The following is a 15,192-nucleotide window of genomic DNA, read 5'->3' as shown; positions in this document are numbered from 1 at the left end:
GTTAGTTGTTCCTCATGGAGCAGACGGAGGGGGTGGGGGGGTTAGTTGTTACTCATGGAGCAGACGGAGGGGGTGGGGGGGGTTCGTTGTTTCTCATGGAGCACACGGAGGTGGTGGGGGGGGGGGTTAGTTGTTACTCATGGAGCAGACGGAGGGGGTGGGGGGGAGTTCGTTGTTTCTCATGGAGCACACGGAGGTGGTGGGGGGGGGGTTAGTTTTTTCTCATGGAGCAGACGGAGGGGGCGGGGGGCTTAGTTGTTTCTCATGGAGCAGACGGAAGGGGTGGGGGGGTTAGTTGTTTCTCATCGAGCAGATGGAGGGGGCGGGGGGGTTAGTGTTTCTTATGGAGCAGGCGGAGGGGGCGGGGGGGGGGTTAGTTGTTTCTCATGGAGCAGACGGAGGGGGCGGGGGGGGGGGGTTAGTTGTTTCTCATGGAGCAGACGGAGGGGGCGGGGGATTAGTTGTTTCTCAATGAGCAGACGGAGGGGGTGGGGGTGTTAGTTGTTTCTCATGGAGCAGTCGGAGGGGGTGGGGGGGTTAGTTGTTTCTCTTGGAGCAGACGGAGAGGGCGGGGGGGTTAGTTGTTTCTCATGGAGCAGATGGAGGGTGCGGGGGTGTTAGTTGTTTCTCATGGAGCAGACGGAGGGGGTGAGGGGGTTAGTTGTTTCTCATGGAGCAGACGGAGGGGGTGGGGGGGTTAGTTGTTTCTCATGGAGCAGACGGAGTGGGCGGGGGATTAGTTGTTTCTCAATGAGCAGACGGAGGGGGTGGGGGTGTTAGTTGTTTCTCATGGAGCAGTCGGAGGGGGTGGGGGGGTTAGTTGTTTCTCTTGGAGCAGACGGAGAGGGCGGGGGGGGTTAGTTGTTTCTCATGGAGCAGATGGAGGGTGCGGGGGTGTTAGTTTCTCATGGAGCAGACGGAGGGGGTGAGGGGGTTAGTTGTTTCTCATGGAGCAGACGGAGGGGGTGGGGGGGTTAGTTGTTTCTCATGGAGCAGACGGAGGGGGTGGGGGGGTTAGTTGTTACTCATGGAGCAGACGGAGGGGGCGGGGGGTTAGTTGTTTCTCATGGAGCAGACGGAGGGGGTGGGGGGGTTAGTTGTTACTCATGGAGCAGACGGAGGGGGCGGGGGGTTAGTTGTTTCTCATGGAGCAGGCGGAGGGGGCGGGTGTGGGTTTAGTTGTTTCTCATGGAGCAGACGGAGGGGGTGGGGGGTGTTAGTTGTTTCTCATGGAGCAGACGGAGGGGGTGGGGGGGTTAGTTGTTTCTCATGGAGCAGACGGAGGGGGTGGGGGGGATTCGTTGTTTCTCATGGAGCAGACGGAGGGGCGGGGGGGGGTTTAGTTGTTTCTCATGGAGCAGATGGAGGGGGTGGGGGGGTTAGTTGTTTCTCATGGAGCAGACGGAGGGGGCGGGGGGGTTAGTTGTTTCTCATGGAGCAGACGGAGGGGGCGGGGGGGGTTTAGTTGTTTCTCATGAAGCAGACGGAGGGGGCGGGGGTGTTTAGTTGTTCCTCATGGAGCAGACGGAGGGGGCGGGGGGGTTAGTTGTTTCTCATGGAGCAGACAGAGGGGGCGGGTGGTTAGTTGTTTCTCATGGAGCAGACGGAGGGGTTGGGGGGGGTAGTTGTTTCTCATGGAGCAGATGGAGACGGCGGGGGGGGTAGTTGTTTCTCATGGAGCAGACAGAGGGGGCGGGGGGGTTAATTGTTTCTCATGGAGCAGACGGAGTGGTTGGGGGGGGTTAGTTGTTTCTCATGGAGCAGACGGAGACGGCGGGGGGGGGTAGTTGTTTCTCATGGAGCAGATGAAGGGGGTGGGGGGGTTAGTTGTTTCTCATGGAGCAGACAGAGGGGGCGGGGGTGTTAGTTGTTTCTCATGGAGCAGACGGAGGGGGTGGGGGGGGTAGTTGTTTCTCATGGAGCAGACGGGGGGGTGGCGGTTAGTGCAGCCTTGGCAACATTAGATATATGCGCGGATCGATTTTCTTGTGGTGGATAGGTCCTTCATCGGTGGCAGCTGAGTACTCAGCAATTGGGATTTCAGGCCATGTCCCGCACTTAGTTGATTTCGTTTGTGTTTTGAGAACACATGTCCACTGCCATTGGGGACTATATAAAATGTCATAAAACTGAGTCAATCTAACCTTCTACGCTGTGGGAAGCCATTAAAGTGGTCCTCATGGGGGAGATTATCTCCTATAAAGCGCACATGGTAAAGACAGCGAGCTTGGAGCAGCAGAGGATGGTGGATTCCATTCTTGAGGTGGACCACCTATACTTGCTTGCCCCTACCCTAGAGTGTTGACAAGTTAAAAAAAGCTGCAAACACAATTCAAGGTATTATCAACAGACATAGCAGTGGGCCCGCGGCTTTGCTCAAGGGGCATGTTTTATGAATACGGGGAGAAGGCTAATCATCTTTTACCTCACTACCTTAGACGGCTTCTCAAGAAATTGTACAGGTACGCAACTCAAGCAGCAACAGGTTTCAGCCCCTCCCCAGGTTAATGCAACTTTTGAATCATTCTTTCGGGGTCTTTATAGATTGGAGCCAAGGTTCTGGCACTGTGGCTGGAGCCTTGCCTCCCTGAGATAATCTCGGAGGATCAGACTGGCTTCGTTAAGGGTCAGCAATTGTTGGCCAATATACGTCGCCTGCTGAACATTGTCCCTTTTCCCTTCCTCAATTCCTGAGCCAGATGTGATTGTTTCCCTGGATGCCTTAAAGGCATCTGATAGTGTCGAATGGGAATATCTGTTTGAGATATTCGGATTTGGCTACAGGTTTATTTCCTGGATTCGACTACTATATAGGGGCCCGCTGCTAGTGTTTGTATGAATGCCATGAACTTTGGTTACTTCCTGTTGAATAGGGGCATGAGACAGAGCTGTCCACTGTCTCTGCTCCTGTTTGCTTTGGCAATAGAATCGCTCACTATAGCGCTGAGGTCCTCTATTAGATGGAATGGGATAAATTGGGGAGTGGTGGAGCATTGGGTGCCCCTTTACACGGATGACCTACTTCTCTATATTACGGACACGGTACCCTCCATGGGCGACTTGATGAAGTTGCTTCGCATTTTTGACTCCTTTACTAGGAACAAGTTAAAGTTAGACGCGAGTGAATGTTTCCCGATCAACGCCCCTGGGAGGATAGCCCAACTGGGGACATTACCTTTTCGCCTTGCCAAGACGAGCTTTAGATATCTGGGGACATGGGTAGCCCACAACTGGGTCTTAGTTCATAAATTAAAACTACACTAGTTTGGTTAGCAGTATTAAAACAGGCTTGCAGAGGTGGAACAATATCCCTCTATCCTTGGCGGGTAGGGGATAGACTATTAAAATTAACGTGCTCCCAAGAATAAAATTTTTTTTCCAATGCCTCCTACTTTTCGCCCCAAGTCCTTTTTTGTCAAAGTCAACAAATGTCCTCCTTTATTTGGGTGGGTAAGACTCCAAAGATCCATGGGGCTTTGCTCCAAAGGCATAGACAATCAGGGGGCTTGGCTCTACCCAATTTATTGTTTTAGTATTGGGCTGGAGACCAGGAATCTGCTGAGGCCCAGTCAGATAATGTGCCACTGGATTTGGTCATGCCTCAGCTGCTGGAGCTCCAAAGGCAAAGTCAGGAACATCAGGATGGGATGTTAGTGACACCCCTCAGATTGAATGGCCGAATGGAGGAGTCCTACCACCGCCTGTCTGAGCAGATAGTGCCGATACTCCAAAGCAACCAGAGCATCAAAGCAAGGGTGGCGGCCGCAATGGAGACCTTGGTGATGTAGCCATCTGGGATGGCCACTTACAACCAGGAACAGAGAAGTTCGCAAAGCATAGCGGGTAAAATGGACAATGCAAGATTCAGGCAGGCTCAGAGCCTAAAATGTATATTTGAGAGTGAGGAATCCAGACGGTATCGAAACCCCGCCTAATTAGCATTTTGATGGACCGATTACCATTTGGTGGCCCATCTCCACCAAGACAAAGGACTTGAGCGAACGGTACAGTCCCAGACATTTCGGCGCCACTCCCTGTACTAGGGAAGCGTAAACAACAGGGTCAGTGACCGCTTGGGACATGCCCAGCCATCCAGGCAACCGCCCATTTATTGGTTCGAATCGAACATATTGATCAGGGATCACCCAATTAGTGGGGCCCAAACTGAAGGACCGCCCAAAAAAGCGCGAAAACCCCCAAGCATAAGAAGAGAGTCCACCATACGTTCGTCCTCTCTTGGACCTGGCGCCCCGGCACCGACCATCTCCAATCACAGCACCACCAGAAGCAAGTCCAAGTTCAACGCCCGTTACCAGACGGATGAGCCTAGCTGAGCAGCAGTTACTTCTACAGACTCGATAGATCCAGAATCGAACAATGACCACTGTTCCTCTGACCTAAGCCGGTTGCCTGAAGTTAAGTACAGGTTGTCTTAGTCGATAGGTGTAGTTAACTAGTAGTGTTTATGTTGCATGACTAATTGTGTGTGTAAATAAAGTACCCTTGACCTTGAACTAACTAACTGGTGTTTGGCTCTTTGATCGATAGCCGGTTGAACCTTGTGGTGGTATCATTTGATACCTGCCCGATTCTGAGCATTATAATATAGATATCAAAAGAAAGGTGGGCAACCTCACTGATTGCCATAGTTACAGCAGAGCCACAGAAAAGGCAACAGTGCAAGACCTCTGTTCTGCACTGTTACAGGACATGCACCCCATTTGCAGGCACTTGGGATCCACAAGTGCCAACTCCAGAGGACAGCGGGACTTCTCAAGATCACGTCAGATGCCCCTCCAGGGTCCTTAGCTTCCACAGAGAGGAGGAGCAGCTGATGCACAGCCCAATGCCATCCACCCAGGTGACTCCATGAAGGTGCCGCACATCCAGTTCCCCTTTTCTGCCTCAGCTCTAGCACCACAGGCTGGGGAGGGTGGCACTGCCATACAGCAGGATCCTGAAAACAGCCTGGGCCCTCCAGGTCTTTGCCCTCCAGAGGATATCTGCCAAGGTCAACACAGACAACAAGGCGTTACAGACAGTAGGCTGCCTCCACCTCCACAGTGGATACTGAGATGCACCAAGATATAATGGGTGGGATTCTCCGCTTGCAGACACCGATTTCGTATGCAGAATCCCTTTTTCAGACCGAATCGGGGGGCGCCTGTTTTCGAATGCTTTGCCCCCTCCAAAATAGCGTCATCGAGGAGTACGCCGCACGCCGTTGGGACGGCCTCAGGACATTACCTGAAGGCCCTCCCCCGATGATCCGCCCCCGATGGACCGAATTCCCGACCGCGCGGTTGACTCATGGTCTCAGCAGTCAGGAATCCGGCGTGGCGGCTGCGGACTGTGTCCAGCGCTGCCACAGTCGGACGAGAGCCGTGCTGCTGGCCGGAGGGGCTTCAGCGAGGGCGAGGGCTGGGGGGGGGGACTGGTGTGAGATGGCCCGGAGGTGGGGAGGGCAAATCCCTGGAGCGTTCACTTTCTGTGGTCGCAGACCAGCTGAACATTCAGTGAGTGGAAGCCCTTGCTGTTCACGAATGGCATTCCTTAATGCCATGGGTTTTGGAGAGCCACGTGAGTGCAGCCAATGGCATCCTGCACCTGTGGGAAGCCAGAAATCTGTGTAAATCCCATGGCTCTTGCAACCTGGTTTGCCTGATCCTGGTCGAAATTGATGAAGTTGTGTGTCCGAGCAAAGAGCGTGTCCGACACCTCCTGGATGCACGTGTGTGGGGGTTTGCAAGATGCTGCAAAGGTCACCCGTGGAGCCCTGGAAGGAGATAGTCATGTAAAAATTGAGGGCAGCTGTGACTTTCCACACCACAGACAGTGGATATTCTCCAAGTATCCCGTGGTGCCAAATCCTGCAGAAGGGTGCACAAGTGAGCCACCAATTCTCTGGAAAGGTGAAGTATTCACCGACCCGCGCTCATCTGCAGGAAGGTCAGGCGGCATCTGTAAACCCTGGTTCGAGGAAGGCACCACCGAACGACTACTCTCTGGGGTACCTCCTCTGCCTGCAGAGCCTGCCTTGCAACCTCTTCTCAGGGTTCCTCAGGGCTCTCCTCGTGCCTCTGGAGAGTCAGATGCCTCCGTTGATGTTTTCTCTCCTCTCTTTAAGGCAGAAGAATGGCAGCTAGTTCGACAGGCTCCCTTGCTCAAATCATTACAAAATAAAAGAGAGACTTCATGATTAGCATTTGTCTCCTAGGGTGCATCATTTGCCCAATCACCTTCGGAAGCAGCATCCTGACAGCCAGTGAATCATGGGAACAAAATATTTTTGTAAGGAAAGGATGGTGGGGTAACTTTGTTGGTACGAGATGGAACAAGTACATTAGCAAGGATCGGACAATATAGAATTCATATTGGTGGAGGTAAGAAATAACAAGGAAAAGAATACACTGGTGGCATTAGTCTATAATCCCCCTAACAGTAGCTATACTGTAGGACGGAGAATAAATCAGGAGATAATGAGCCAGGTAAAAAAGGCAATACATTAATCATGGGTGACTTTAATCTTTAATCTTCATGTAGATTGGGAAAATCAAATTAACAAAGTTAACCATGAGGAAGAATTCATAGAGTGCATTCAGGGCAGTTTCCTAGAACAATAAGTTTTGGATCCAACCAGGGATCAGGCAGTCTTGGATCTGGAAATGTGTAATGAGGTAGCTTTAATAAACAATCTTAGAGCTAAAGATCCCCTAGGAAACAGTGATCATAATATGGTAAAATTTAGCAATCAATTTGAGAGTGAAAAACATAAGTCAGAAAGAACTGTGCTAAACTTAAATAAGTATGAAGGAATGAGTCAGAGGTTGCTGGAGCGGGAAAGGAGTTTTACAGAAAAGATGGTTGATCAGCAATTGCAGATGTTTATGAAAATAGTTCACGACTCACAACAAAGCTATATCCCAGTGGGGAAGATGGGTTCTAGGAAAGGGATAAATCAACTATGGTTAACCAAGGAAGTTAAAAGATAGCATTAAACTGAAAGAAAAAAACATACAATATAGGAAAGATTAGTGGTACACCAGGGGATTGGGAAAGTTACAACCAGCAAAAGATGACCAAAAAATAATAATAAAGATGGAGAAGATAAAATATGAGGGTAAACGAGCAAGTAATTCAAAAACAGACAGCAAGAGCTTCTTTAAACATATAAAAAGGAAGAGAGAAACCAAACTTAACATAAGCGCCTTAGAGAATGGAACTGGGGAAATAATAATGGGGAACCGGGAAATGGCAGAGGAGTTAAATAAATACTTTGCGCCAATTTCACGGTGGAAGATACTAATGACATTCTAAAAATACAGTGCATTTAGAAATACATAATATAATAAAGCAGAGTCAGCACGACTTCATGAAGAGGCAATCATGTTTGACCAATTTATTAGAATTCTTTGAGGTGGTAACAAGCAGGATAGATAAAGGGGAACCAGTAGATGTAATATGCTTGGATTTCCAAAAAATGTTCAATACGGTACCATATTGAAAGGCTATTTAATAGGGTAAGAGCCTATGGTGTTGGGGGTAATATATTAGCATAGATAGAGGACTGGTTAACTAATATAAGACAGAGAGTTGATGTAAGAGGGATGGCACAGTGTCACAGTGGTTAGCACTGTTGCCTCACAGCGTCAGGGACTCGGGTTTGATTCGGACCTTGGCTGATTGTGTGGACTTTGTACGTATTCCCTGTGTCTGCGTGGATTCCTCCGGATCCTCTGGTTTCCTCCCACAGTCCAAAGATGAGCAGGATAGATGGATTGACCATGCTAAATTGCCCCTTAGTGTCCAAAGATGTGCAGGTTCGGTGGGGTTGCGGGCATAGGATGGGAGAGTGGGCCGAGGTAGGCTGTTCTTTCAGACAGTCAGTGCAGACTCGACAAGCCAAATGGCCTCCTTCTGCACTGTAGGGATTCTATGATTCAACATGGCAAACTAACTAGTGGAATGGCACAGGAATCAGTGCTGGGTCAACAATTATTCCAATATATATTAATGACTTGGACGAGGAAAGTGAATGTACTAATGCCAAGTTTTGCGGATGACACAATAAAAGGTGGGAAGACAAATGGTGAAGATGACATAAAGGGCGCTATTGTCCAGAAAAATTTCCAAGTGCGGTAGTGAGTGGGGATTGCCCAGCGCTCCGTCCAGTGAAGCCGGCAACACTATTCAACTTCAATTGACCCACTTAACGAGGCCTCATGGGCTTCCCATCCCGAATGCCGGCTCGCCAGCTGATTCGCCGGCACTGCGTTCGCCAGCCCCCCGCTAACAACGCTCAGCTGCACTTGCCCAGCCAACCCCAGCCAGCTCGCAACAATGGTGCCGAGGAGATTGGCCCCAAGATTCGGGGACGCTGACCTGGGAAGGCTCCTGGACGCGGTGGAGGCCAGGAGGGATATCTTAGTCCCCCGAGGGTCCTGGAGGGTGAGCCACAAGGCAGCCAGTGCCACCTAGGATGGGGTGGCAGCAGCTGTCAGCTCGGGCAGTGTGACCAGGAGGACTGGCCTCCAGTGACAAAAGAATGTCAACGACTTACACCGGACAGTCAGAGTGAATAGACTCTGAATAGAAGTGAATAGGATCCCCAGCACCCCCCCCCCCATACCCCAAAGGGAGCATCCCCCCAGGCGACCCCCAACCCTCCCTCCATCCCCCTCCCCTTCAATCCCCCCTCCACCCCAACCATCCATTCACACCCACCCACCCGCCACAACTGTAAATCACGTGTGTGGCTAATGATGCCCTCTCCGTCTCCACTCAGGAAAAGCTCTCCCATAATCGGCGGGAGAGGGGCCAGACTGGCAGTGGGATGCCAGACCTGAGACTCCTCACCTCCTTCGAGGAGGAGGCGACTGACGTGGCCAAGGACAGGGCAGTCACCCATATGGAGGCTGGCGGATGCCGCAGAGGTGAAGAACCACCGGGCTCCACCCGAGGGACCTGTCAAATGTAACCTCTGACCCTCCCACTGACCACATGTCCATTTTCCTGCAGGTCCTCCAGCCGACAGTGCCAGCCCATCCCTGGCGGCCCCTTCCCCTGACTCCGGGAAGAACATCTCAGAGGAGGGCTCTGAGGATGCAACAGTTATAGTCGCGGCACAGCTGTCATCCCACCCTCCACCAGCGCAGATACACACACCTCGATGGGAAATGTTCGTGGTCGGGCTTCTGGGGCACAATCTGGTGAGCACCACACTGCTGATGATGTACATCAGGTTGAGGCACGAACCCCCAGGCGAGACAGCATTTGGAGGTTGCTGGATCCCTGGACCCAGCTGGGTCCCAGCCTAATGCTGAGCCCCTAGAACAGGGTTACCGGGGCTGGGCAGCACGGTGGTGCAGTGGGTAGCACTGCTGCCTCATGGCGCCGAGGTCCCAGGTTCAATCCCGACTCTGGGTCTCTGTCCGTGTGGAGTTTGCACATTCTCCCCGTGTTTGCGTGGGTTTCGCCCCCACAACCCAAAGATGTGCAGGCTAGGTGGATCGGCCACGTTAAGTTGCCCTCGAATTGGAAAAATGAATTGGGTACTCTAAATTTATTTTGTTTTAAAAGAGTTACCCGGAGCTGATGGAGACATTAGGCAGTGGTCGGGACATTCAGAGGGAGATGTCAGCGTCACTCCAGTAGATCCATAGCTGATTGGAGGAGTCCCAGAGGCTAAGGGCGTAGGATATGGCGCCGGAAATGAGTGACACCGAGGCTAACACTGCTAGGGTGACGACCGCAGTGAAGAGCCTGGAGCACGACGTCGGCACCAGGAGTGAAGGTGTCCAAGACGGCACTCTCGGAAATGGGGTATTGTACAGGACATTAACAACATTTTGCACAACCATTATGATGGCTTTGTCACTTTCTTCCGCAATGTGGGCTGACCCCCGGACTTTTTGCCCTTCAATCCAGGCAACCCCCCCTCCCCATGGCACGCATTTACCCTCCGGCCGTGGTCCTGTCTCAGAAGCTGAGTCCCATCCCTGGGTGTTCGGATGTTGGCTGCGTGTGTGGTTTTGACTCCGACACAATGTCCAGGCATCAAGGTGCGATCGGAATGCTAGGCAATGACCTCCATATTCTACATGGCCCGCCTACCCCTGGAAACGCACTTGGCATATGTCAAGTGCTCACTTAACCACGATTGGCAATTCCCTATTAGCGATTGCTTTCAGCCGTACTGCCAGATGTCTCAGCAGTCGGTTGGGGTTATGGGTGATCGGTGGGGTAAACGGGCAGGGACAGGGGTTGCCCCCCGGAATAGGGTTGAGATCCAAGGGTTGGCACAGTGGTGCCGCGAGCGATTGCCCCCCCAGTGCCTCCCCCTGACCTTCCCATGGTGGCCCACCCCTGCGGAGGGTCCCCCACGCACCTTCGAGCACTGGAGTGGCAAGACCAGCCTATGAGTAAAGGTGGCTAATCCCCTCCTTCGCTCCCCACAGAAGCCCTTCCGTCAGCTTCACGTTTCTAAAAATGAGTACTAATTGGTGCCGGAATGAGCACTTGCTGGGGAGGCCGGTAAATGGCAGGAGGCCATTGGATGACAGGTGCCTCTCCTTAATTGTATGGAAATGGGGTTTAAGTGGTGATAATTGGTTTCTCGCCACACTACGGCGAGATTCCGAATTCGCCTACGGGAGCAGGCCAGTTGCATCGCAAACTTTGGTGCCTGATGCCGTTTTTCGTCTCTCCTGCTATTCACCAGCCTCGTTCCGCTTGAGCATGAGAATAACGAGACCGGAAGGTTGCGCCCAAACAGTCTACAGAGGGATATTGACAAGTTAAGTGAGTGGAAAAAACTTGGCAGATGGAATATAATGTAGGAATATGTAAAGTTATGCACCTTGGTAGGAAGAATAAAGGAGCTGAATATTATTTAAAAGGATAAAGACTGCAGAAAGCTGCAGCACAGAGGGATTTGAGGGTCCTTGGGCATAAATTACGAAAAGCTAGCATGCAAGTTCAGCAAGTAATAGGAAAGGCAAATGGAATGTTGGCCTTTATTTCAAAGGGAATGGAGAATAAAAATAGAGGAACCTCTTGCTAAAACTATACAAGGCATTACTTAGACCACATCTGGAATATTGTGAACAATTTTGGTCCCTTTATCTAAGGTAAGATGTGATTACCCTCACAAGGATCACGGGGAACCACTCATTGATCTCCCCATGGGGTTTGTGGGATTTGAGTTCCCATGGTAACGGGCAGAAGCCCACCCAGTGGGGACTTGTTACCAAGCCCTTTAAATGCCATCCCAGACCAAGACCGGGTGTTCTGTTAGTTTCAGGATGGGACGCTTGTATTTTAAAAAATATGTTTATTAAAAATTTTCCATATTAAACAAAACCATCCAAAACAATTAACCAAAATTACACAATAAAAGAAACAGACAAACAAACAAAAACACATTTTTAACCCAAAAAAACAAACTAAACCCCCTAAAAGCTGACGGTGACTAGCTCCTTAAAGAAGGAAATGAATGGCTGCCATCTTAGGTAGAACCCTTCCACCGATCCTCTAATGGTGAACTTAATCTTTTTAAAAATAAATTTAGAGTACCCAATTATTTCTTTCCAATTAAGAGGCAATTTAGCGTGGCCAATGCACCTAACCTGCACATCTTTGGGTTGTGGGGGTGAAACACATGCAAACACGGGGAGAATGTGCAAACTCCACACAGACAGTGGTCCGGGGCCGGGATCGAACCGGGTCCTCAGCGTTGTGAGGCAGCAGTGATAACCACAGCACCACCGTGCCACCCCGTACTTAATCTTCTCCAAATGTAGAAAAGACATGCGATCACCCAATCAAGCCGATGTACTAGGCGGAGTAGGAGACCATCACCCAAGCAGAACTCGTCTCCGGGCTATCAACGAGGCGTGGGCGAGGACATCTGCCTTTGCCCCTGACTGAAGCACCAGCGAGTCCAACACGCCAAATATGGCTACCAGCGGACATGGATTCAAATCTACATTGAGTATCTCCAATATGCTGTTGAAGAAAAGGGCCCAGAAGCTTACTGTCTTGGGACAAGACCAGAACATATGAGTGCGGTTAGCCAGCCCCCAAGCGAAGCGTCGCACTTGTCCTCCACCCCAGAGAAAAATCCGCTCAGTCTTTAGTCAGGTGCGCTCTATGCACCACCTTGAATTGAATCAAACTTAACTGAGCACACAAAGACTTGTGCCTGACCTTGCGAAGGGCCTCATTCCACACCTCATCATCCAGAATGGGACCCAATTCACCCTCCAATTTCATCTTCACCTCACTCCACGGAGCTGACTCCGCTGAGACGATATGACCATATATGCCTGAAATAGTCCCCCAATTAGACCCGGCCAAAGACAAAATCTTCTTCAACAGGGAAGAGCCAAGGGAAAGGAGGGGAAAGCCTTGCATGCAAAATCATGAATCTGAAAGTACCTGAAAAGACTGGAACCAGGCAGTTGGAATTATTCCATCAACTCCTTAGAACTGGCAAACCTTCCCTTCACAATCAGGTCTTCAAACCTCTCCAAACCCTTCCCCTCCCATGACTTAGACATCAAGTCAAAACCCCCTGGCAGAAAAAGGTGGTTGTTGCACATAGCGGCCAGCAAAGGCAGGGGACTGAGCTTGAAATGCTGCCTGAACTGCTTTCAAATTGTCATGGTGAACACCACCACTGGATTCAGGGGAAATCTCACTGGCGAGAAAGGCAAGGGTGCAGTAACTATTGTGCCAAGGCTAGAAAAAGTGCAGGAGCTCACTTCCATTTGTCCCCATATGGAGCCAGAATCGCTGAACCACAACAATATCTTCTGCTCTGGATCAAAACGAGTAAGGTGCTCACCAGTTTGTGACCCCGATGTCTCTCTAAAACTAGGTCCAACAGAAGAACCATCCGTGCTGGTCTCAGAGCTTTCTTGGAGCTGGCTGGTGGATTCCTTGAGCTGCTCCCCTGATTTGCCTGTGAGAGAAGGAAGATTTCATTAGTGTATGGCAGGGCCTTCAAAAACAGGAGACATGACTCACATCAGTATTGAGCGATAAATGCTGTGCTGGAACCTCACTTGGTTTGTTGCCACCTCACTGTTGACACAGGAGCAGTCAACTTGTTCCCTGGCCAGAGAGAGGCTCTTTCTTCAAAATCCATGAGGATTTTCTTCTCAGGCATCCCTCCTACTTTCTGGGACTTGTCTCTCTTATTGTGAGCCAACTTGTCCTGCATGAAAACTGCTGGAGTGCAAGCAGCACGCATGCCAGGGCAGATGATATGGATGCCTGGCATGTGTGAATGGTGAATGGGAGCAGTAAGGTGATGAGGTGATGACCCGCGGGGCAGATGAAGATGTGTGTGGGAGAGCGAGTGGTGGTGCATCTTGAACTGGCAGTGAGTGAGCTCCCTGTGGATGTGTAATGGTGTGTGTGTGTGTGGGGGTTGAGGGTGATGAGAAGAGTGACTTATCCTGGCAGAATAGAGGTCACTCACTTTTCCTGTAACTAGATGCCTGTCCTACTTTGTAATGCCCTGGCACTGACCACAACTGCCACCGCCTCCCATGCTGGGTTGGTGCCCCAGCTTACTGATCTCCACTCTGTGCTTGGATAGAGAATGCCATGCCACTCCTCCACAGCATCGAGCAGTCTGCTGAAGGAGCTGTTGGAGAACTTGGCTGGTGGGGGTGGAGCCTTCCTTGCAGCCATCAGTTGCCGTTAACCAAGGAGAAGTGGCTGGTGAGCACAGGGGGAGGCTTTTAAATGGAAGGCCCCCCTCAGTAATGCACTGAGATGATGGCGGGCGAATCAGATGCTGCCCCCCCACCAAGGTGCTGTGAATCCCATGGCTTAAAATATTTTTGTCCATCTCTTCTCAGCCTTTTGGCTAAGATGAGGTGTAGTATCTGCTCGGACTTTTGGCTGGGATCTGTTGTGTCTCTCTTGTGGGGACCATGAATTGGATTCAATTTGAATTTCTTTTTTAAAAAAAATATTTTTAGTAAAGGTTTTTAACCACACAATTTTTACCCCTTACAAACAATAACTCCCCCCCCCCCCCCCCCCCCCCGGTAACAAGATAACGCAAAATCACCCTGAGCAAGATATATACATGGCAAGATGGTATATTTACATAGCTTTATACACTGGCTCTTGGCCGCACATGCCATTTCTCCCCACCCTCCATGCCATCTCCCGCTCGTCCATCCCCTCAAACAATCTCTCGTTCCCCCCTCCCCCACCCCCCAGGGTTGCTGCTGCTGCTGATCGACCTTCTTCTAACGCTCCGCGAGATATTCTAGGAACGGTTGCCACCGCCTGTAGAACCCCTGCGCAGACCCTCTCAAAGCAAACTTAATCCTCTCCAATTTTATGAACCCGGCCATGTCGTTTATCCAGGCCTCCAGGCTAGGGGGCTTCGCCTCCTTCTACAATAGCAAGACCCTTCGCCGGGCTACTAGGGACGCAAAGGCCAGAATTCCGGCCTCTTTCACCTCCTGTACTCCCGGCTCATCCACTACTCCAAATATTGCTAGCCCCCAGCTTGGCTTGACCCGGACATTCACCACCTGGGATATTACTCCCGCCACACCTCTCCAGAACCCCTCCAATGCCGGGCATGACCAAAACATATGGACATGGTTCGCCGGGCTCCCTGAACATCTTTCACATCTATCCTCTACCCCAAAGAACCTACTCAGCCTCGCCCTCGTCAAATGCGCTCTGTGAACCACCTTAAATTGTATCAGACTGAGCCTGGCACACGAGGAAGAGGTATTAACCCTACCCAGGACGTCAGCCCATAGCCCTTCCTCAATCTCCTCCCCCAGCTCCTCCTCCCATTTACCTTTCAACTCTTCTACTAGCCCTTCCCCCTCTTCTTTCATCTCTTAGTGTATTTCCAACACCTTGCCCTCCCCGACCCATACCCCCGAGATCACACTATCTTGAACTTCTTGTGCCGGGAGCAACGGAAATTCCCTCACCTGTCGCCTCACAAAAGCCCTCACCTGCATATATCTAAAGGCATTTCCCAGGGGTAACTCAAACTTCTCCTCCAGTGCCCCTAGGCTCGCAAATGTCCCATCAATGAACAGGTCCCCCATTCTTCTAATCCCCGCCCGATGCCAGCCTTGGAACCCCTCGTCCATCTTCCCCGGGACAAACCGGTGGTTACCCCTGATCGGGGACCACACCAAT

General features: G+C 51.1%; 1 non-coding gene across 1 annotated transcript; it reads left to right on the top strand.

Moving 5' to 3' along the window:
• Positions 1-13,859: 13,859 nt before the first annotated feature.
• Positions 13,860-14,044, top strand: LOC140408093 (U2 spliceosomal RNA). The gene has a single exon (XR_011940019.1). It is a non-coding gene; the product is annotated as a U2 spliceosomal RNA (small nuclear RNA).
• The last annotated feature ends 1,148 nt before the right edge of the window (positions 14,045-15,192 follow it).

Source organism: Scyliorhinus torazame, chromosome 2 (assembly GCF_047496885.1).
Source record: "Scyliorhinus torazame isolate Kashiwa2021f chromosome 2, sScyTor2.1, whole genome shotgun sequence".
Lineage (NCBI taxonomy): Eukaryota > Metazoa > Chordata > Chondrichthyes > Carcharhiniformes > Scyliorhinidae > Scyliorhinus > Scyliorhinus torazame.
Note: the sequence above shows the minus strand (reverse complement) of the source record. Positions and strands in the feature narration are given on the sequence as shown.